The sequence below is a fragment of the Cricetulus griseus genome, assembly GCF_003668045.3.
Source record: "Cricetulus griseus strain 17A/GY chromosome 1 unlocalized genomic scaffold, alternate assembly CriGri-PICRH-1.0 chr1_0, whole genome shotgun sequence".
Classification (NCBI taxonomy): Eukaryota; Metazoa; Chordata; class Mammalia; order Rodentia; family Cricetidae; genus Cricetulus; species Cricetulus griseus.
The window spans coordinates 96760286-96783908 of NW_023276806.1; the positions used below are offsets into that span (position 1 = coordinate 96760286).

General features: G+C 38.7%; 1 long non-coding RNA gene across 2 annotated transcripts in view; it reads left to right on the forward strand.

Moving 5' to 3' along the window:
• LOC103162710 overlaps nucleotides 1-23224 on the forward strand; it is a 38662-nt gene extending 15438 nt beyond the window's left edge. The window contains exons 5-6 of one of the 2 annotated variants that reach the window (XR_004772088.1): nucleotides 18232-18370; nucleotides 20707-23224. This is a non-coding gene — a long non-coding RNA (uncharacterized LOC103162710). Of the gene's footprint in view, nucleotides 1-650; nucleotides 2156-18231; nucleotides 18371-20706 lie in introns of those variants that run through there. The other variant, XR_003481060.2, reaches the window with a different exon arrangement.
• The last annotated feature ends 399 nt before the right edge of the window (nucleotides 23225-23623 follow it).

Below are 23623 nucleotides of genomic sequence, written 5' to 3' on the forward strand. Positions count from 1 at the left end.
TAATATTTGTTGTCAAGGTGACTTCAGAATGCCTGCTATCTCTAGAGTTTTCCAGAGCATGTGCCAGCATGCTATTTCTCCAGGCTTCCTCTGGTAGCTAAATTAGTTACCCACTAGCCCTTCAACTTTGAACTGTTTCCATTATTTCTTTGCCATCTTATTGCCCATTCTGATGTTTCTTCAACTTTTCAGGTATAGAACATCTCAATTTTCTGTTTGTCATGTGCTTTCTTTATGTTCCTGCAGAGCAGAGCATAACAGAACAGTGGGAGTAGGGTGTGTGTGTGTGTGTGTGTGTGTGTGTGTGTGTGTGTGTGTGTGTGTGTGTGAAGGGATTTTCAGATTGCTGTATGTAGTTTTCAGGGGCTGGATAGTTCCTCAATGGCTGTTGGCAATCCAGAGAACAGAGACATTTATAGGACTTCAGGCCAAGAGTCTAGAAGAAAGCAAACCAATTGAGTGAGCAATGAAACAGTCCTAGCTGGGGACTGAAGGTCTGAAATCTCCTCAGAGAGCTAGTGAAAGTTCATTCTCAGTGCTGAAACATCTAGAAACTGATGCCCGGGCCAACAGATCAACCTAAAATGCACCCACTCAATAAAGGTATGCTATATGTGTGTCACTTCTCCCTTTCTTTTCATCCCACCTAGGCCTCCAGCCCACTGGGTGATGTCAACCATGCTCAGGGCTGGCACTCTGCACTCAGATCTGCAGACCCACACACCAGTCTTCTCTGGAAACACCCTCACAGAAACCCTCAGAAGTCTGCATTTTGACTGCATTCTTTAGTTCAGTCAAATTGACAACCAAAATTATCCATTACCATGTGACCAGTAGCAAGCAGAGATGAATGTTGTGGTGAGCCACCATGTTTACCCAGAACCTGTTTCCACCATCCTTTTTCTTTTAACATTTATTCCACAAAGTTTGGGTTGGGGATGTATTTTACATTTTACTTAGGTTGCCATTTGCTACAAGCTTGGAACTTAGTATGGCTTGTTTTCCATGAACTGGAAATACAATTGTGAACTTTAAAGTTCCCTCTGACCACAATTGACCTGCTATAAGGAGCTGTCACTGGGAAGTAATTTGCACATTGTATGAACCAAACACCTTTATGAACTTCTGATATATTTTATTCTTGAGAAGGACCTTGGGTGTTAGTGGTGCTGTGTTTGGAGATGGACGCTGGCTGGCCTAAACTTATGATCCTCCTGCCTCAGCCTCCTGAATGCTAGGATTACAAATGTGTGTTTCTTCCTGACTGACCTTTGTTTTATTGGTGTATATTGTCAATGTGTGGTTGTAAGCATTTTATTCTATTCATACTAGAGAAGGCTTACTTTGGATTTACACCAATAAGGCAAATGTTTTTGATACTACAGAAATTTGATCCATTAGTAAGTGAACTAGTTGATGCCTAGTTCTCAGTGGGAACTTAATAATGGATAAATAATAATAGTTGTTTATAAAATTAACTATGGATTTGGCTAAAGAGAAAAGTTATAAATCTGTCTCCAGGCATGAAATACTGACCTGTCTTTGGAGGTTTAACCAAATATACAGTTGGAAATCTCAGCTGTTGTGACCAAGTGAAATCAATGACCTGTGTTACCTATAACACTGTGCATTGGAGAGCACCAAAGATCAATATAACATGTGCCATTGTTGATGTAGAATGGAAGAATGATTCTGGCATTGCCTACTTGCCTCATTTGCATTTCTTCACATGTCTGTTGAAATTCAAAGAACATTAAAGTGTTCAGCATAAGGAAACAACACAGACTTCTCCATTTACTTCTTAACTTCACAGCAGTAGGGTCAGATTTTACCATCTCTGAAAGTCTTCACTAGTTCAAAATATTGTAACTTTATATAACTAAATCTACCTTCTTTAATACTCCTTTTGGCAAAGCTATCCATGCTAGGGGCTGTTTCTCTTTCAATTTGAAATTAAAAACATTGCAAACCATGTTACATTTGGCTCAGTAGAGTAAGATTGAATTAAAAGATGCATCTGTATTCCTGACTTATCTCATCAGAGGAGGAAAGAGGGCCAGGGAAAATAGAAATATTTATTCTTTGAACAGCAACATAAAAATCCAGACTGCCTGTTCTGTAGGAAAGGTACATTCGTAAGCTTATATGTTTATGTCTGGGTAGGCATGTTCACTCATACCAATCACAGATGTCAATGCCCAGAAGTAGACATTTTATATAAGGTAGGCTATTATATGGAGCCTTAGGAGATTAGTCTTGTAAATTTTGAACTAGTCAGTCAAAGTATGTAAAATTATACCTGCAGATTACCAAGGATTTTGCCTCCTGGCAGTCTTGATTATGACACAAAGTTTTGATTAAAAAATAAGCAATAAGGCCTCTAAAATATCAAAATTATGTTTGTAAAATCCTAATACTGAAGTTCACATGGTTATTCCAAATGTCCTCCCCCCTCCTTTCCTCCATTCGTTTTTCTTTCCTCCTTTCTCTCCCTCCCTCCGTCCACCCCTCTTTCTTTTTTTTTTTTTTTTTTTTTGGTTTTTGAAATGAAACCAGACAAGTGCTCTATCACCAGCTCAATTCCAGATTGCCAGGTTCAGGAATATATGAACGACTGTGCTTGTTATTGTTCTGAAGCCTTCGTTTTGAAGCCCACCTTTCAGGATACAACATGAGTTTTAAATGAGATCCGGTCATCACTGAAACATTGCTGTGAATTAGTGTTTGGGGTAAAGGGAATGTTATTTCTCTCCTGCCATCATCTTCCCTCCATTGAGGATTTGAGTATTTTAAGACTGTATTTTTTTAGTGAAGTTCAGTAAGATGCCCATATTTTAAGTTTTTTCATTTTATTTTATTCATATGGATGTTTCCCATGTATGTATACCTGTGTACTTTGTGCATTTGTTGCCCATAGAGGCTAGAAGAGGACTCTATATTCCCTGAGAATGAAGTTGCAGAGGGGTTTAAGCTGCCTTGTGGGTGTGGGGGATAAAATCTGGGTCCTGTGCAAAAACAGCAAATGCTCTTAAATGCTGAGCCATCTTTCCAGGCCTAAGACCCCTGCATTTTATGTGGTTTGCTAATCTGCTAGGATTGGCCAGCTTTCAATAAAACCAATATTGAGTGCCCTTTGATACATGCATGCAATTGTCTCCCTCTTTTTTTAGTCAGTGCACAGATGGGGCCAAACCCTTCCTGTCTAGCTCATTCCATCAGGGTGTGGCTGGGGTGTGCACGGTCATGTGCACTTGTGTGTTCCTCTGCAAATGCTGTCAGCACGTCCAGTCTAAACATTTCCTGAAACCTTGAAGTATGTGTTAAGTAATCAATAATTCTGGATCTCTAGATGTGTGTGGAAACTCTCCCTACTTTTGCAAAGTGTTCCATTCAAGAACATGACTAACCCTTAATGAAATCTTCCAATTTGATGTTGGTGTATAACATGAAGGAAGATAAACTAAAAATGTGAAAAGAACAGATGTTCTTTTGTGTCTAGTAGACAACATTTCAGATTCTTAGGAAAACACACAGTTTTTTAGAGTCCCTGGCACACTTAGAGAAATAAAGTTTAAACTAAAAAAGTATTTTTTATATTTTTTTATGTGTGGGTGTTTGCCTACATGCATATCTGTGCACCACATGTGTTAAGTGAGCAAAGAGAAGATGACATTGGATTCTTTGGAACTGGAGCTACAGGTAGATGTAAGGTGCCTTGTGGGTGCTTGGAATCAAATCTGAGTTGTCTGGAAAAGCAGCCAGTGTTCTTAACTTTTTGAGCCATCTCTCCAGCCCTGCAGTGCAGTTTACAGATCGCAAACAATCTACTGTGGATGACATTCGGGAAAAATGTGATTGCATGGCTGGTCCTCAGCAGTTTGGTTCCTAGAACATCTGCCTGATGCAGAGTTGGTTGGTAAGATATGTAGGTGTTGCTGCCATCATTACTGGGAAGAGTGGAGCTATGAAAATAGTTAACCTAAGGCTCTAAGCCCTCATTGAGTCTTCCACTGAGGTAGGATATGGGGAGGAATCCCAGTGTGGACCACAGTACTGGGCAGACAAAAATTCTTAGCTAGGAGATTTCTTGAACTTACACATGCCACACAAACACTACCACTGAGCTCTCTCTTGATTACTCTTTTTCACTATTTACTTTGAAACAGGATCTAGCTAAATTGGAAACCATCCTCCTCAATACTCAGGCAGTCCTTGAACCTGTGAACCTCTTGCCTCAGCAGTCAAAGTTTCTTGGATTATAAACATGCAAAGGCAGGTTCATCTTAGAAATAACACATTATGTTATTACTATTATGTCCTTTGTAGGTAGGATGTCAAAGCAGGGCAGAAGTAGTTTTTGGAAACCTAGTTGATAGAATATAACCTTTTATTCAATACATGATTTCTACACAATTGTGTGATTCTATAAAGCAGAAAGACTAGAGGATGTGTGTGGGATCTGTGGCTTTCTGCAACTGAGATAGCTTTGGATATCAGTTCTGCCAAAGTTTTACACCTGGGAGCTAGTAAGATGCAGTCAGCAATGTGACTGATATACAACTCCCCTCCAGGTAGCTAACACATACTTTCCCAAAAGCTTATTAACTCGATTCATGATTCTTTCAGGCATACAACACCTGTTGATTAAATATGGAGATACAGATGCTAATTTGGAGTGAATCATTTGCTGGTAAAGTTATACAAGGTAGAACTGATGCACATAAATTCTGTATATGTAAAGAACTATTATACAAAAATCTAGGAGAGGCAGTCTCTTCTTGTGTTTCTCTCTACCTTGATGTGTGAGTGAACAACTTTGCTCTGATTAAAGGACCTAATCAACAGTTTGTTAAGATCATTTGCTTTGTTTTTTTGGAAAATCGCCAATGGAAACTGAGTCCTACATGATTTTTAAAAAGATCTATTTTATTTTTTTAGTTTCTCTCTCTTTTTTTGTGTGTATGTGTGCGTATGAGTATGTGCACACGGGTGCAGCTGTCTGTGGAGCTCAGAAGGGTGTCAGATCTCCTGAAACTGGAGTTACATGTGGTTGTGAGCCTCCTGATCTCAGTGCTGAGAACTGAACTCGGGTCCTCTGCAAGAGCAGTGTGTGCTCTTAACTACTGAGCCATCTCTTCAGCTCCAAAGTATAGTTTTGAAAAATCCATGGGTAAAATTAGAGATTGTCAGTTTAGGGGTGATCTGGTGAAGCTGCTGTGGGTCCAGTGTGATGAATCACAGGCCTTGCTTTTTCAATGCCACTGGTGACTCCTCACAGAACAAAATTTGTTTAGCTCCTGTAGTGGAGAACCTTGCAAACTTCATTCGGTCAATAGCATGATTCCCCATGTGGCTGTTTGATTTCTGATGTCAAAGGGTCTTTTGGAATTTCCTGGAAGGCATCTTGGATGCTGTGTGGAGGACAAGGGCCAGAGAGTTAGCATGAGGAGTATGGAAGGCTGCCTTTTAGGCTGCTGCAGCCATTTGTCATCCTCACTAAAACCTGGAGCAGCTCTAGCTGGAGTCTCAAGTCTTCTCATCAGGAGCTGTTAAGTGTGGGCTAAAGAACTGCTGTGGTCTTAGCTAGTGCCTTGCTTGGCATCTTTTTTAATAATCAACTTTAAACTAATGATCTATGTTGGAAAACACTGGAGAGATTTTGTAGGCTTTTTCTTTGTTTAATATGCTTCTTATTTGAACTGGAAGGCTGTTCAGGAAAAAGTGAAATAATGCTTCAGAAATATTTGTGGTTCTTGATATATAAGCCAGAATGAGAAAATCATAGGTTTGTTCCATGTATAAAAATACATTTTAGTATTGCATGAAAAAGCCTTGTCTTTGATGTAGAATATCAGAAATCACATTAAATGATTTTTTCTCTTGAAATAGATAAGGTAATTATTGGTTCTGGGCTGTAGATCTAAAGCTATTTTGAGGCTAAGTGTGCTCTTTTTGTTCTGAACTCTTTGGTAATGACTTCCAGATCTGGTCTTTATTCATTTTGGACATTAGAAATGTTAGGTGTTTCATATACACCCAGGGCCATTAGAATAATTTTGGGAAGAAACAAGTAAAGTTTCTTTGAAGGAGTTTAATCTGTTGACATTCTACAAGACAGTGTTAGATTATAGAATTTAAGGAATCCTGAAAAATAATATTTTGTTTCTTTATTATAATAGCCTTTTGACTTTTCTCTATTGAACCATGAGCTATTATGTTGAGAATTTTTGAAGCCAATTAAACTTAACATGTTGATATTTTACAAATTTATTTATTTTTATTTTGTGTGTAAGAGTATTTGCCCACATGCTGGCATATGCACCATTGTATGTGCAGTGCCCATGGAGGCCAGAGGAGGGATTGGGTTCCTGCAGACTGGAGTTAACAGACGGCTGTAAATCTCTGTGTGGTGATGGGAATTGAAGCTGGGTCCTCTGGAAGAGCAGCCAGAGCTCTTAACTATTGTTTCCCATTTTGATATCTTAAAACTATTTCAATGACATGTTAGTACTGCATTTTTTTGAACAGAAACCCACTTAGAGGTGATTTAGCTTAATATTTTCACTCTATGGTCATTGAAACCGAGTCTAGAGAATTCTCAAAGGAAGAATAATGACTAGAACCCAAGCCCCTGGTCATTGATGCTGCTTATTAAGAAAGATTGTGCTTTGGCATTATCTTCTTGTCTGTGATGTATGCAGGGTTTGGGGCTTGATGCCAGGGATTTTCTGGGATTGCTAATATAGCTGGATTGGCCTAGGAAATGTGTTTAAACTGCTTCAAAAGTAGTGAAGAAGTGCTACAGTCAAAGAAGATTTTGTTTAAAAACAGGGTCTCATGTAGTCCAGACTGGTCTTGAACTCATTCTGCAGCTGAGGATGACCTTAAACCTTCAGCATATCCTGCCTCCACCTCATGAGTGTGGAGATTATAGGTGTTGTCACCATGATGGGCTGATGCAGTGCTGGGCACCCACACAGAGCTTCATGATGCTGGTGTAACAGATGAATTTTACTTTTTCCTTTAAACTCCAGCTACATACAGCACTATGTTGCCTTGATTCAGAATTTAAAACTTCCAATTGTATATTTTAACAACACAAATAACAACAAATATCAAAAATAGGCTTGCTATTTCCTTTTTTCGAATTTTTAAATTTAAATTAGAAACGAGATTGTTTTACATGTCAATCCCAGTTCTCTCTCCCTCCTCTCCTCCCATGCCCCCCACTACCTCCCTATCCCATCCCCTTTCTGCTCCCCAGGGAGGGTGAGGCCTTCCATGGGGATCTTCAGAGTCTGTCATATCCTTTGGAGCAGGGCTTAGGCCCTCCCCCATGTGTCTAGACTGAGAGAATATCCCTCTATATGGAATGGGTCCCCAAATTCCATTTGTATGCTAGGGATAAATACTGATCTACTACCAGAGGCCCCATAGATTCCTGAGGCCTCCTCACTAACACCCACATTCAGGGGTTCTGGATCAGTCCTCTGCTGGTTTTCCAATTATCAGTCTGGGGTCCATGAGCTCCCCCTTGTTTAGGTCATCTGTTTCTGTAGAGAGACATACATGGTTCCCAGGAGAAGGGGAAAGGGGCAAGATCTCCTGAGCAAATTGGGGGCATGCGGGGAGGGGAGACTGAGCTAGGAGAATGAGAAGGGGAAAAGAGGAGGGGTGAGGAGAACATGAGGGAGTAGGAAGGTTGAATCAGGGGAAGAACAGAGGAAAGCAAGATAAGAGATACCGTAATAGAAGGAGCCATTATAGGTTTAAATTGAAATTTGGCACTAGGGAAATGTTCAGAGATCTACAAGGATGATACCAACTAACAATCTAAGCAAGAGTGGAGAGGCTACCTGAAATGCCCTTTTCTGATAATGAGATTGATGACAACCTTATATGCCATCCTAGAGCCTTCATCCAGCAACTGATGGAAGCAGACACCCGCAGCTAAACACTGGACTTGCTGTTCTTAAATTCACTTATTAATGTCTACTTTATTATTTCATGAAGTTAAGGTCTCTAATATGGAGGCTGAAATGACTTGGTTAGTGAAATATTTATTCAGATTAAACAATACTTGGGTTGGTTTTGAAGAAAATATTGGAGATGTAAATCTTTGTTGCCTTCTCTTTCCCTTTCCTTTCTTTCTATCTTTTGTTTTCAATCCAGGTTCTGTGTGTCCTAGCCTAGGCTCAATCTCACTGTGTAGCCAGAGATGCCTTTGAACCCTTGTTCTTCCTTACCTCTACTTCCAGAGTGCTGAGCTTGCTGACGCATGCCCCACATCTGGCAGTAACGTGCCTTCCAAATCTGGTTGTCATTCTTTTCCAGCATATTGGAGATTTAAAACCATAGTCCAGGGTTTTGGGAGGACTGAAAACAAGCAGAAGGCTCAAAATGGAGTTTTTGAAATAGAATTTGTCTGCAGATGTTCACGGCTTCACATATCATGCTTGATATTGTCATGGAAAAGATTACAGTGTCCATGACATCATGGAGTTTGTATTCTTGTGTGGTATATAAAAATGTAAACATACTCAATTTGAAACAGTGATGATGATTATGAGGAATTGTCTACAGCAAGATGACTGTCTGGAGAAGTTTATTTTGGTATAGTGCTGGAAGGGTTGCTCCAAACTGTATTCCAGCTGAGACAGCATGCTAGTTATGAGCTGTCATGTTAGTTCCTGGGATCTGGAGTGTGCTTCTCAGGAGACAAAGGAGCTCAGAGGTAAAAGGGAATTTGAAAAATGCAAAGTGAATAGTGAACTTAAGAGATTATGATTATTTACACCAATAATGAGGTAGAAGATACCATACACAGCTTTATCAGTTTATTCCAATATAGGGCATAATGAAGACTAGAATGTCAGTGCCAGTAAAATTGTAATTACACTGAACATTTAAAACTTATTTTTATTTTATGTGTCTGTATGTTTTGCCTGCATGGGTGGGTATGCACCATGTGTGTGGCAGGGTAGAAGAAGGTGGCCTTCTGCAGCCTCATAGCTTCCACACCAGAAGCCTACTGTGCAGGTCACAATTCCAGATTGTCAACCCCTGGCACTGTGAGACTAAATTTTTACTATTTATTACTTGTCACCCAGTCCATGGTACTTTGTTATACAAGACAGCTGAGCTTCATTAACTCATTTGCACATTAATGTTTCACAACTATTTATTTAAAAATCAATTCATCTCCTAAAGGAAATAGCTGTAAATATGAAAGAGACATGAGTCTGTGGGGACATTTCACATTCAAAACACAGCACAGAGATTCAACAAATTAGGAAAGAAAAAAAGCTGTTTTAAAGAGGCCTGGGACTGAATCCAGTGCCTGAGAGCGGTGGTAAAATTGGAGTGGTATCTGAAAACGGGAAGAGGCTGACAAAGAGGCTTTCTGGCAGTTTTGAAGTGCTGCTGGGGGTAGAAACTGTATCATTGAAATGGGGGCAATGGGCAAGCAGGTGGCTTTCTTACAGAAATTATTGTAGTCTTCAGGAGGCCAGTACTGGCAAGATCCCCATGAAAGTGGCTGAGGGGACGGTTCCTTTGAGAAAATACAAAAAAATTCTATAGATGCCAAGTAGCACAATGAAGAGGTAAGGATAAAATACTCTGAGCTTGAAAAGCATCCATCTGCTAACAGAACAAACAAAATACTCAAAAAAACCGCACACACAAAAACAAAAACAAAAACTTTAAAGAAATTCCCAATTTAAGTAGAATTATGATAGCCTACTTCTTTAACCACACCTAACTACATTTTTGGAATTTCTCTCTTAATTTAGTTTAAATATTATAGTTAAGCTGCAAGGGGCAATGGAAGTCTGGAATGACTCAAGCCAGACTCCAAGGTTCAGAAAGCCACCAGGCGAAGGCAGAGGCTTCTGTATAGCCACAGACAACAAGCACAAGATGTCCTAGACTCAACACCAAGGGCAACCGAGGGTGCAGGCTAATGACTGGAAAGACACCTTACTTCTCAGGTTCCAGAACAGAGCTCAGGGTTTGCCACAGTTCTTTACTAGTTCTTAGCTTAGTAAATCAGCATCTTTATTGCTCAGAGGCAATGGCATCATAAAAACAAAATACCCCAAAAGCTGGGGCCCTTGAGCTCCCTGCACAACCTGTGGTTAGCTGGGAAACTGAAGGATTCTGCTCCCTATAAACTGGAGAATTTCTTTCCCCTGCTTTTCTGTCTGCCTTCTCTCCCCCTCTTTTATTTTACCCTCCTCCCTTCTCTCTATAGAGCTGCGATGAACTCACTGTCTTTGCCTGTTAAGTGTATACTCTTAGCTATACACTGAGAGCTATACTCCAGCTCTCAAAAGTTCCTTTTCCTTTATTTTTCTTCTCTCTCTTTTCCTTTCTTTACCTTTTATTTGCAAAACTAAGGATTAAACCCAGGGCCTTGTATGCTCTAAGCAGCAAGTCATAAACCAATAAATTATACCCTGGGTTCTTGGATTTTCCTGAGTTTACTGCAGTTTATGTAAACTAACAAGTATTGATTCTTTTTTATGAACAAACTGACTGTCAGGACAGGAGTCTCTCTAAGGACTAACCACTGAGATGTTATCACTCATGATTGACATGGAGCAAGCATATCTATAGTTACCTATGCATTTTATGAAATGAAAACAAAATGTCCATTTAATCTTAAGTCTTGATGTGTCTGAAAAATTGGACTAGAAGGTAAAAAGTATAGATAGTAGAAAACCTTTTTGGAAGTAAAGTGTTTGACTACCAGTGACATGGCATACTAAAGACCACCTCTGTGTGAGCTGATGAAAAGGACAGCCAGAATAAGAAAATACAACTTTTATCCCAGAAACAGAAACAGAGGAAGAGTGTTGGGAATCTGTGGGGGAAGCCACAGATACAGGAAAACAGTGAACACTCAAAAAGACATGTGGGGCAGAGAAGTGAGCTGTACAGTTTGATATTGATGCTGCCATATCAATTTGCCTTCTCCTTGCTGAGCTATTCCGGGGGCTTCAGTTTTAGAGAATAGACTGCTAATTCTGAAGTTATCCATAAACCAAGAAGACATACCCAAGGAAACAGATGCACAAGCCATGACAAAGACAAGCAGGAAACATGAAGCTGCAGCACAGCTCTCCAGAGATTATGCATGGCTCCTCGCTCCTGAGCTCAGAGATTCTGAAATAAGCCAGAAGATGAGGAGTTCAAACATTTTCTACAAAACACAACCAGTGATTTGAAGGAGAATACAAACAAGCAGATGAATCGATTCAGGGCCTGGAGAAGAAATTCAGCAACATGGGAAAAGTGAACAAAATAGGTGAGAAATTAGCAATAAATGAAAAACAGTCAGCAATATGGAAGAAAGGCTCAGCAAGAAACGTAAAAATTTGAAAAGAAATAAACACATGGAAATGTTTGATAGATTTTACTGAGTCAAGTAAACATAGTATAAAGCATCACCAGTAGACTAACCAAAGCTGAAGGCAGGGGTGGAGGGCAAGGTCAACAAAATACTATATTCAAGTGTCATTGAGGAATGAGGCAGGCATGACCACAGTACTCAAGAAAGCTGGGATACTATTGTGGGGTGTCCACCAGAGATGACCACTTAGACATGCCTTTAAGCCAACACGTCTTTATTAGCTGGGCAGTAACTACACTGGGTATTTGGGATCCCAGTGTAGCCTCAAGCCTTTCTCAGGATGAGTGTTTAAGCACAAAAATCCTATCATGAGTTGACATGCTCAGTCAACAAGAATAGTTATCCAGAAGCAGAACTACAGAAGCCAAAAAGCAAGGTTAGTACATTAGGGACTTTCCCAGAGCTATGGACTTTGATGGATTAGGTCTTTGTTTTCATGGATTTTATGTCCCACTTGGTATTTCCAGCTTAGAGTGAATTGTACTAAGATCTGGAGGTCTGTTAAAAATGCAATAAAAGAACAAAATAAAGGCTATATGGGATAAAAGAAGTAGCCTAGGAAAGCATTAAGGGCCTATAGAATGTATTCTGTGATTTAATGATTATCGTATCAAATTAACTAAACATCAAATTAACTAACCAATTGCTATGTGTTAAAAAGGCATTCAAACAACAGAAACATAAAAACAATAATCTGCTACTGTTCTCAGACAGATAGGGGAATAAACCAGTGTTATAAAACTAGAAAGAAAACAGAATAACAGTCCCCTAAGATTTGGATTTTTGTAATTTCAGTTACCTGTGGTAAACTATGCTCAGTATAGTTTAAAAATATTGAGAAAGACTATATTTATATCATTTTCATTATAGCATGTTATTATTTATTTGTTTTATTAATTATCGATATTAATCTCTTACTGTATATAGCTTACAAATGAGATTGTTTTTCTCAGCATCCATGTCTAGGAAAAACAGTCTATATGTAGGTCAGTACAGTATGAGCTTACAAGTACCCATTATGGGTTTGGGTAGATGTCTCATGCTGAAGGGAGGACTCCTACACAGAGTAAAAGAAAGAGATTATGTAAAATAAAGGTTATACCAGAATTTAAAAAAATGAGTGAAATTTGGAAGGCACCAATGAACTATCCTAGTATCAACAAGAAAATATGTACAGCATGAGAAAAAAGAATAGAAGAAGCAGATGATAAAGCTTGTAGTATAACATCTAACCAATCACATTTTCAAAAAAGAGGTTGTAGAGAAAAGAAACACAGAGACACACACTAGAAGATTCCACCAAACCAAATATGAGTTGTAGATGGAGAGGCAGCAATGATACAAGCTGTGGACAAAGGATCAAAGCTGGCTGTAGAAAGTAACCCCACAATCTGCTATTCTATACCGAACTAAACTATCAATCACATACACAGCTAGATCAGTTTCTCTGGAACACAGTAGTCTAAAAGCTAAATATGTCTCCCAAGTGCTCTTTACGAGACTGTGTGGTAGTTTATCATTGGCTAGTTTTGCTTATGGTGCCATCAATGAAAGAGCAAATATGGAATATCTCCTAAGCAGCTCTAGCTCTGACATGTACTATGTGAACTTGTTTGTTGAAGTCCAGCTGTACCAAGAGCTTCCATCCCAGATATCTTGCCAAATTGCTCCTTTTTTGTGCCTATGTTTCTTTTATCACATTTTCAGAGTCGTTTGAAAAAAATCTCACCCCAGCTTCACATCCACATAGTACTGATGCTGTTTATGCAAGAACAAAGAGATACTGGGAAATATGGACTTGTAGGCCTGAGAAGATGTTTCCATGGATAAATTGCATGCTATACAAGCTTGAGTACTGACTTTGAATCTCCATCATTGATAGAAAATCTGGGAGAGCATTGTCAGCCTACTTATAATCCCAGTGCTTGAGTGGAAGAGATGGGGAAATCCTTGGGGCAAGCTGGCTAGATAGGCTAGCCAAATTGGCAAGCTCTGTGTTCAGCAGGAGACTCTGACTCAGTAAATATGGTGAAAAGTGACTGAGGAAGATGCCACATATCAACCTCTAACATTTACATGCATGAAGATACATGTATGCTTGCAGACATGGAAGCATACAGATGGAAGCAAACACACACACACACACACACACACACACACACACACACACACACACACACACACACACTTTATATGGCTGTCCCCTTCCATCTGTGAAAAGATTGTTATACATTCAAAGATTTTTCTATGAACAGCACAGGTCTAACTGCTTTGTATAGTGTCCAAGTTAGTTTTTGTCAACTTGATATAAGTTACAGTTATCTGGGAAGAGAAAATTGAATTGAGAAACAACCTCCATTAAGCTGCCTGTAGGAAAATATGTGAGGCTTTTTCTTGATTAATTAATAGGAGAGGACCCAGCCCACTGGGGTTGTTTCCATCCCTGGGCAGATGGTCCTGGGTTCTACAAGAAAGCAGGCTGAGCAAGCCAGTAAGTGGCATACCTCCATGGCTTCTGCTTCAGTTTCTGCCTCCAGATTCCTGCCTTGAGTCCCTGCCCCAACTTCCCTCAGTAATGAATAGTAACCTAGAAATATAAGATGAAATAAACCCTTTCCTCCTCAAATTCCTTTTGGTCATGTTGTTTATCATAGTAATAGAAAGCTAACTATGACAGGTAGTTCTGTATGAAACAGCAGATGAAAAGGAACACAGCAGACTACTATCCCTGCAGCACTCTGGTGTCAGCTTGAATGTCCCATTGAACATCATTATGGAACATTATTAATAAAGAAAATAATGTCTTACTTTCATAAGTAAGAAAACAGACAATGTAGCCATCACTGACAGCAATCTGTTTGATTGTTTGTTTGTTTTTCCTTGACCTGGATGAAGTCCCTTCCTAGTTAGAGATACAGGCACCTTCAATCAGATTGTCAAATTGCCATTTTTTCCTAAAGACTGGATTTTTCAAATGAGGCAAAAAGTCAATAGAACAAAAGTTTGAGCAACATGTCCCCAGTGAGTTGTTTATGTGCTGCTCACAGAAAATTAAAAGTAGAGTGAATTTCCAAATGGAGAAACAGCACGATGCATCAAATTAATACAATATGGTTAGTGTGTGTGATTCATGCTGTCAAGCTTCATCATGACCTACAGGGAATACAGAGGCAGTTGCTAAAGTTGACAGCAAATGAGGACATGGTAGATTGTTCCAGAGTTGAGGCCTTTCTTATTAAATAACTGATAACCAGGATGTGTCCATTTGTTGGTTGTTTTGAGACAAGATTTCACTTACATTAGGGTCAGAGATGGCCCTGAAAGTCCTATAAAACTAGGTTCAGCCATCTGTCTTAAGTAGGTCAATGAAATAAAATTTTTGCTGGAGGGATGGCTCAGTCAGTAACAGGCTTACCTTGCTGGAAGGATGTCCTGAATTTAATTTAACCCTCAGAATGTATACAAAACTATTAGGCTGCTGGTGTGTTTGTAACCCCAGTACTGTGAAAGCACAGATGAGATATCCCCGAAGCTCACTGGACAGTCATTCTGGCCTAATTGATGAGCTCCAGGCCAAGGAGAGACTGTCTCAGAGGAAGTGCATACTCTTCCGTAGGATGACACCTAAGGTGGTCCTCCGAATCACACATTGCGCGCGCGAGCGCACACACACACACACACACACACACACACACACACACCACAGAGAGAGAAAACAAAAAAGAGATGCAGATAGTAGTAAAATTTATTACTGCTTACCCAAACTGAAGTCAACAGTCTCAACTCAGGAACCAACTTGACTGAGTATATTTTAGTCTGAGATTGAGTTTTACGTATGAATGTACTATTAGGAAGTGGGATGTGTGTTTTTCTGCAAAAAGCGTGCGGTTACTCTAAGGATGCCATACTGGATGAATGTCCTCTCTCAATGCTCTATGCCTGAGTTCCAGAGAATCTTCACTGACAATTGTTTTTCTTTCAAATAAAAAATCAGTAAGAGGAACAGTGTATTCAGGGATATAAAAAAGAATTGATGGTAAGTCTTGGCTTTTCTATTTATAGCCCTTATTTAGCTTTGATTAATGGATCATATAGATGGAATTAGATTACTCTCCTGTGTGGATGAAGGTTCGTACATGAGTGTAGCCAAATTAAGGACCAGATTTTGAGTGATGGCCCTCTCCAGCTATGTACTTCATTTCCCCCATTTAAGTAGAACCCTTGCTCATTAAAAGAAAGTTACACCTTTACCTCCTGTATGCAACTATTTCTCTTCTGTGGGTTGATGGATGAGAAACATTGATTATCATTCATTCACCCATTCATTCACCATTGGCTCTGTTGACTGACAAACTTAGTGTGAGATTGATGATGCTTCTTCAGTGAGAAATTAAAGTTACAAATATCACTTTTTGTCTCATCTCTTATAGGGAGAATAAAAGGAAATGTTTATGTATGTAAACAATGAAAAATATATTATGTGGAAAATTGTTTTGTGTTAGGAACATCAAGGACATATTTAGGGAAAACACATCTAAAATAAATGGCACTCCAGACTATATAATGTTGGGATGGATTATGTTAATGTTTTTCAAACAGGGTCATAATCAAAGTTTGTATATGCTATTATTATTAATATTAAATATATCAAGGATATATAGTTTCTGGTTTTTTTTTTATCCAGGTCTCTATATTTCTTTTTAAATTAAAAGCTTTACCACTGTGGATGAATCAGAATAAAATGGTGAAGTCCCAAACTCTACCAAAATGATTTACTGATTTCTTCATATATTTGTGACATTGCCCCTAATTCTCAAAGTTATTAAAAATAAGAAAATAGAAAAGCGATGAAGTCAGCAAGCTACCAGAGAAATTTGCAATTCACAGCACACATTTTCTTTGAATGGTTTTGAATTCCACAATGTGAGAACATAGGCCCAGAGGGAGCTAGAAAATATTAATCAAATTATGATGGGATATTGGATTTTAGGTCCTCAATTTTAAATCCTTTTGGTGAAAAGGGAGAAATGGGAATATACAGCCAGGCTTAATAGGAGATGCCAATCATACTAACTCAATTTAACTTTAAATAACTAATACTTTCTATGTGTCATTTAATGCTTTAGCATTACTTTTCTTCGAAATATAAGTCACTTTGGGTGGTTTTCTAATTTGGAAGGATGCTGCATTTTAGCCCACCTGCAGGGAGGTCAGTTCATTGTAGTGTTAAACAGGTTTGTTTGGAGTGCAGCTAGCAGACCCGGGATGAATGATGGCCAGGGAGCAAACAGACTGCAGAAATTCCTGCTTGCCCTCTGTTGGTATACCATGGGCCGAGGATGAGTATCCTGCCAGGGATTTCTGCATCCACTCTGACCAAAAGTGTCATGTTAGAGTAAATTTCTTTGTCAAGCTGGGTCAGTTAATGGTTCAGCTAATTGAATTTGAGCTCTGCAAGTAAGCAAGGTGGTGATGTTGAGAGAAAGTTGTCCCTGTGGATCACCTTTGAATCCCTCTTCTTCAGATCCATCTTTAAGGGCTTGGGGATAGCTGAGCTATTAAGAGCATTAACTGCTCTCGAAGAGGATTTGGGTTCCGTTCCCAGAGCCCACATGACAACTTATAACCATTTATATTTCTAGTTCCAGAGACTCTGATGACCTCCTCTGGCCATCACAAGTTCTGCACATGTATGGTGCACATACGTACACGAAGATAAAACACCCATACACATAAAACATTAAGTAAATAAGCCTTTTAAAATGCCCCCTAGCCATCTATAAAATTCTATGAACTTTCTTTCCTCTGTGAGTTCTTTTCTGGATGCAAATTAAAAATCAGTCCTGACAAGCTTATAAAAGTGAAGATACTAGCTTTACTACAGCTAAAACTGTACCACAAAGTGAAGCATGGTTTCATGGTAAAAGGAAGGCTTCCTAACTCACTGTTCAGGTCTCCATCATGAACTCATATGAAAGACTATGCACACCCTTTGGTGCATAGCACTGGAAAGGGCAACTTGTAACATACCTTGGACAAGATGTGGGCCTGTCAATCCTCACAAATGAAGACTTGGGATTCTGATATCTAACAGTCAGCATCCTTATTTTCTTTTCTTTCCCCTTGTCACATAACTTTTTGGTCAAGATCTGGCCTCAAACTTGCAACCTCCTAGAGCTGAAATTTCAGGTGAGGGATGCTATGCCTGACCTGCTACAGGTTCCTATCTGTGGAAATTCAGGTGGAGGGAGGGCAGTGAGCTCATCTTGTGACAGGTCTATTTCACAGACCCCAAGGCTGAACAGCTCTGAGTGATTTCCTCGTTATTTAATTGCATTGTTCTTTTCTCTGGGAGGCAAGAGTAAGCAGGTGGGTGGTGCCATGGTGGAGAGGAGAGTTGAAACTTTCTCCCAACACTTCTTTTGATTTTATAGTGGGAAACCAAAGAGACAGAAAACAAAGATCATTTCTGTATCACTGTCCTCAATAGGCTTATCTCGGGTCCTCAAATACTCACATTGAGTGTACAACTGCTCTAACTGATTTCAATATTACCCTCTAGAACAAAGGTTCTTGTACAAATAGGGTTGAAGGCTCTTCCATTGGGATGCCTGGGTTCATTTCTTATAATTCTTTGAATGAAATACAAAGCTCTTGGTCCTTTGCCATGACACTTGGGGCTCATATGATCAACTATGTGACGAAGTGTTCAGTCACATTGGTCTTTATGCCTCAGTAAATCATTGCTTCAGGTTCATTGAGCTTCTAGCAGTTGCTTAATTCATCTCTAAGCTACCTTTTGTCACCATTTTAAGTGTTCTTCAGTCCGACAAATTTCTCCATTCATTATCTGGATGAATATTACTGAATCTTCACAATTGGGCTAGACCAAGATTGTGGATACCTCTTGGTGGATACCTTCATTGAGGGAACTGACACATGAGCATCCTCAAGGTGGGTTCAGCTTATTTCAGCATTTCTTTTAGAATTTCATGCTTGTCTGTTAGAATGTGGAACATGTCTTTCATCTCCACACATTCACTCTGTAGTGCCCAGCATATATTAATAAACTGGTAAACATTGTTAGAATCTCTCACATGCTTCCTTCCTTAAGTAGTGTCATGAAGCTGATATTTGTTGAATGTATATTGGAACAAATGACTTCCTTTTGATAGAAGTAGACCTGGGAGGATAGAATTCTTGGTAATATTTTAGTGATATTGGCAGAATGTGTTTCTTACTAAACAGTACTTTTGCTTTTCTGTTATCAACATTCTTTTGAAATGCTTACAAGTAAGCTTTTTTTTTTTTTTTAAATAAGCTTTTCCTAGTATTTGTGAAATAGTCCCCAAAGAGTAAAAAAGAAGTAAGTTTCATGGTTCAAATTCTGGAATGTCAATTTTTAATCATTTCTAAACACTCATCAAGAGACATTTTTGCTCTAGATCAAGCAATTTAGATGGCGATATTATGAAGTGAACATATTTATATTTAGTTAAATGTTGAAAATATTAAAAATGAAAGAATTACCAATAGGAAATAGAGACCATGTTATGTCAAATGACTTTGAATAGCATCCTGAACATTTAGTTTGTGAGAATTAGCTATCAGAGACCTAATTTGTTAAATTGAGGCTAATGTAGAAAGTGGCCGTTTGTTTAGCCCTTTAGCTTATCTTTACATCCACTAGACAGAATTATCAAAGTGTTTTCAGGTATAAATTTATTTCTTGTTTATCACTGTGCTCAGATTTGTTCAATCTGAGAAGAATATTTGAGTGGTGTGTATGACTACTTCGGTACTAAAAACTGTGGTGTGAATTATAATGATTGGATTCTTAATCATATTTAAGTCTTCACTGTTGGACAAAGTTTTTCTCAGCTCACAAAGGTCTTGTAATCACAGGAAAGTATCTTTATTCATTGATCCTTGAATACATACACACTTGGTATCTATTTTATTGTGGCTATCCTATGCATGAGAAAAATCTTTTTTATTTGCATGCCTATTTACAGATGATTACAACTGTCATAATTTATAACTTACTTGGGAATAACTTGAAGACTAGACTGGAGTTATGCATGTAGATATGTTTTTGTTGTAGTTCTTGAATACCTCTCTTATTTTCGATTTGCCTCCTACGCTGTCAAGAGCAGCTCAAAGGAAAAAGGATTTATGCTGGCTCATGTTCAGAGGTATCGTCCATCATGGTGTGGTAGTCATGGCAGCAGGAGCCTGAGGCAGCTGGTCACAGTGCATCTTCAGTCAGAAAACAAAAGATGAATGCTTGTGCTCCTGTCATTTATCCTTTTATTATTCCCAGTTTTCCACCTCATGGCAGTTCTTTCTTCTTCTAGATCCATTGTCTTAAAGGACCAGTTAAGGTGCCTTTTGTACACTGTGATGTTTTTCTCTAGTCTGGCTCTCCATGTCTTTTTCTTGTTTTATTTCCCTTATTCTCTGGTAAGTCCAATTCCTACTCCCTGAGCATGTCACAGGAACTCTGTCTATCCCATGTACTTTTTGTGTGTTGAAAAGCTCTTTCTTGTGAAACAAACTATTAGATGAGAGATGCTTCCTGGTGGGATTAGAGTTTCCATCAATACTAGTCAGGTTCAAAGGTAAATCCTCATTTTAGGCTTTTGCTGTTCTACTGCTGAGACAAAGTAAGGGCCTTTCTCTAGATGCTCATCATCCAAGTGAACATGTGTGTTAGAACACAGACAGTGATGGAATAAGTAAGATGTATAGTATGTTACATAGTGATGCTAGATGAGGAGAAAAATAGAACAGAAGGTGAAATATTTGGTAGCTTTGGCTAGAGAGTGAAGAGAAGTTTAGCTTGATTGAGGAAGGAGGTGAGAGAATAATTCTCCTCAGAGAATAATGTTTAGGGCAAAGAGAACAGTGGTGAAAAACCCCCAGAGTGAAGTATGTACATGTAGGTGTAGTCAAGAGACAGGCCCATGCAGCCATGGAAGGTTGAGCCAAGAAATACAAAGAGACCAAGAAGATCAGAGGGTTAATGGATATCAGATGGCAGTAAACAGAGGCCTCTATACTCTCCATATTATAGCTTCAGTATCATCCTAACAGTTTTCAACAAAGCTCCTTCTTCAAATCCATTCTTAGGCCATTGTTGGACTTGTGTTTTGTATGCTCACAATGTGGAATCATGGGGAAGTATGTTGTAGTCATGGAAATGACAGAGTGTGGTTAATGTTTTAATGGTATCAATCTGGCTACTGTATTAAGAAGGGAATGAAAATCATTTCTATTTTATCTCACAGAAACAGCAAGGAATATTGTCAACAAAGTGTAAAGTATAGTTGAAGAGATGCTGAAGGTGGAGGTATAAGGAAGAGAATGGAGATCAAGGGCCAGGATGGTAATTAATTGGTCGGCCTGGTTGTGACCATGAGAATGAGTGGTTGAAGTGGGATGAGACACATCTTGAGACAGGCCTTTGGTTGCATTAACTGAGGTGATAAGACTTGTCCACTGTGGGTGGTGTCATTCCCTGAAGGGATCCTTAAACTGTATAAGTGGAAAATAAGATCTGAGCAGCAGGATGTATTCATGCATGTTTTTTCTTGATTGTAGATATGACATGACCAGATGCTTCAAGTTCCTGCTGCTCTGCCTTTCCTACTGTGTTGGACTTTACTGTAAACTTTGAGATAAATAAGCCTTTTATCCATTAAATTGCTTTTGTCAGAGTACACTATCACAGCACCAGGGAAAGAAACTAAGTCAGTAATGGCTTCGTTATTGTGTCTCTGGAAAGGGAGTAATTTGTGATCTGTAGTTGATTTCTCATGGGCTTCTAGTTTATTATTATTGAACATTTTTCAATTGATTTGAAAAGTTTTATTAAGAGCCAGCTGTGTTATAGTCAGAGTAGTGAAGAAATGCTGTAGTTTAACAATGTAGTTTAAAATGTAGCTTTTCCCCTTCTGATATAGCAGTTGGTCACCTTCCCACCTGAAATCTAGGCCATGCTCACTCTGAAGGAATTGCCTGCACATGTTGGTAGAGGACACATTTTGTTCTTCTGCCATGACTCATACAGACTGGAAGATGACAGGGTGAGAAACATCAGACTAAGTGTGGTTTTAAATGTTATTCATTTTAAATTCCTTGGAAAATCACTCTATTCATTAAATATGAATGATTTTCTAATTATCAAGTAAACAATTTCTTTACCAGGAAGGAAGGAACAATCAAGTGTTTAATTCTGAAGAACTCATCACTGGATGTCTCCAGAGAGGACTCAGAAAACCAATGGAAGTGAGACAAACTGAAGTGTGGTTGGAAACTAGGCTGGGTAGCAGAGACAGTGTCCAAGCATCTGGATAAATGGATACAGGAGATGAGAGACACTATAATATAACAATTCCACTAGATGATAATAGACTAGTTGAAAGTGAAAGGAACTATGTATAAACTAACTTCGTTGTGATGAAAACTGTTGTGGTGCTTTTAGAGACAGAGAGAAAGGTATCTGGGCTGAGGTTCCCAGGGTGGTCTATGGCCAGGGATGTGCTAATAAGCATGGCTGATGGCTTGTCACCCATGTACATACAGAGAACACTAATTGATTCAGTGGGTTTAACATTAAAAGGGAGAGAACATGAGATTGGTAAGGGAATGGAGGATACTTGGGAGGAACTGAAGGGTAATGGGCAGTATATATGATCAAATACATTATAGATATGTTTGAAATTCCCAATGAATAATAATAAACAATTTCTATAGATAATCTAGAGGCAATTATAGCAAGAGCCAATGATATGCAGTCTTAATTCAAAGACAATACACTATATTTCTAAGTAGCACATATTTCATTAATTGGAAAATTCATGACTAAATTATCAATCGTTTATCTTTAATTACTAAACCTGGAATGCTGTAGGCATTACCCATGGTGCTCTAATGCCTCCTTCATATCCTGTATCTTGTTCTAACTCTCATTGGCCAGAGTTCAGGTTCATTACTGACTCCCTGTTTTGATTGTGCCCCTTGCCTCAAGGGTCAATGGAGGTGATTAATGACTCTATTGGAATTAACCACTTTCCTTCAACTTGGTTGTGAACCCAACAGTTTCTGTCTTTATTTGACTGTATGGAAAGCTGTAATTGTGAAACACAAACATGGAATTACTTTTTAAATCCAACAAAATGAGTGGAACTAAATTCTAGGTTATTGTGCTTTTTTTAGGCTGGGTGTTGCATTAATAAATGAAATTTTCTTCTTAGCACTCTAACTTTTTAACTCTTTTGATCATTTTCATAGTATAATTCATTACTGTTTCCAAAAACAATGCAAACTGCAAAGAGTCAAACCTACATAAATTATATGTACAAAAAGATATTCTGAATTACATTGTGGTGTCTGGCATAATGAATTATGCTATGATCTTCCTTCAGGAATGTTTGCACTCTAGCCTTGGATATAAAAGTATATATGCAGACTAAATATTCATTAATATGTTTTACAGTGGAAAATATGTCAGCTGTACTTAAATAGCTATATAACTTCATAGGTCTCTCAACTCTTTAGATGATTTCTTGCCAGAGGGATTAAAATTAAGTCAGAAATTCAGATTTCTTTAACTGCTTCATATTGTTGATACTTGGCTCTTGGCTGTGACAGAGATTTTAGAATTTATAGTGGTATTTTAGGTGTTTTCAAAAGACGATGAAATTAGGGTATGTTGAAATGCTTTTGTGCTATTGCCCCGAGGGAAAGTGATCAGCGAGATTTAATGAGCTATGCCACTTAGTTAATAAACTTGCTTCTGCTAAATATTTGTTCTGAAGTGTGATGGTTTGAATGATATGCCTTCCATATTCCCAGACATTTGAATATTCAGGCTTTCCAGTTGGTGGCATTGTTCGAAAGAGGGTTAGGAGATAAGGCCTTGATTCAGAAGTATGTCACTGCAGACAGGTTTTGTGAGCTTAAAGCCTTGTGCCATTTCAAGTTCGCTCTCTTTGTTTCCTGTTTGGGTTTTGAGGTGTGAACTGTCCCCTGCTGTTTTGGTAATCATGTCTGCCACCTGTTGCCAAGCTGCCCCTGTCATTGTTGATTCTAACCTCCTGGAGTCGTAAGCCCCAAATAAACCCTTCTTTGTATAAGTTACTTTGGTCTTGGTGCTTATCACAGTACAGTAACAAATGCACCAGGCCTTGATGTTTTTTCCTG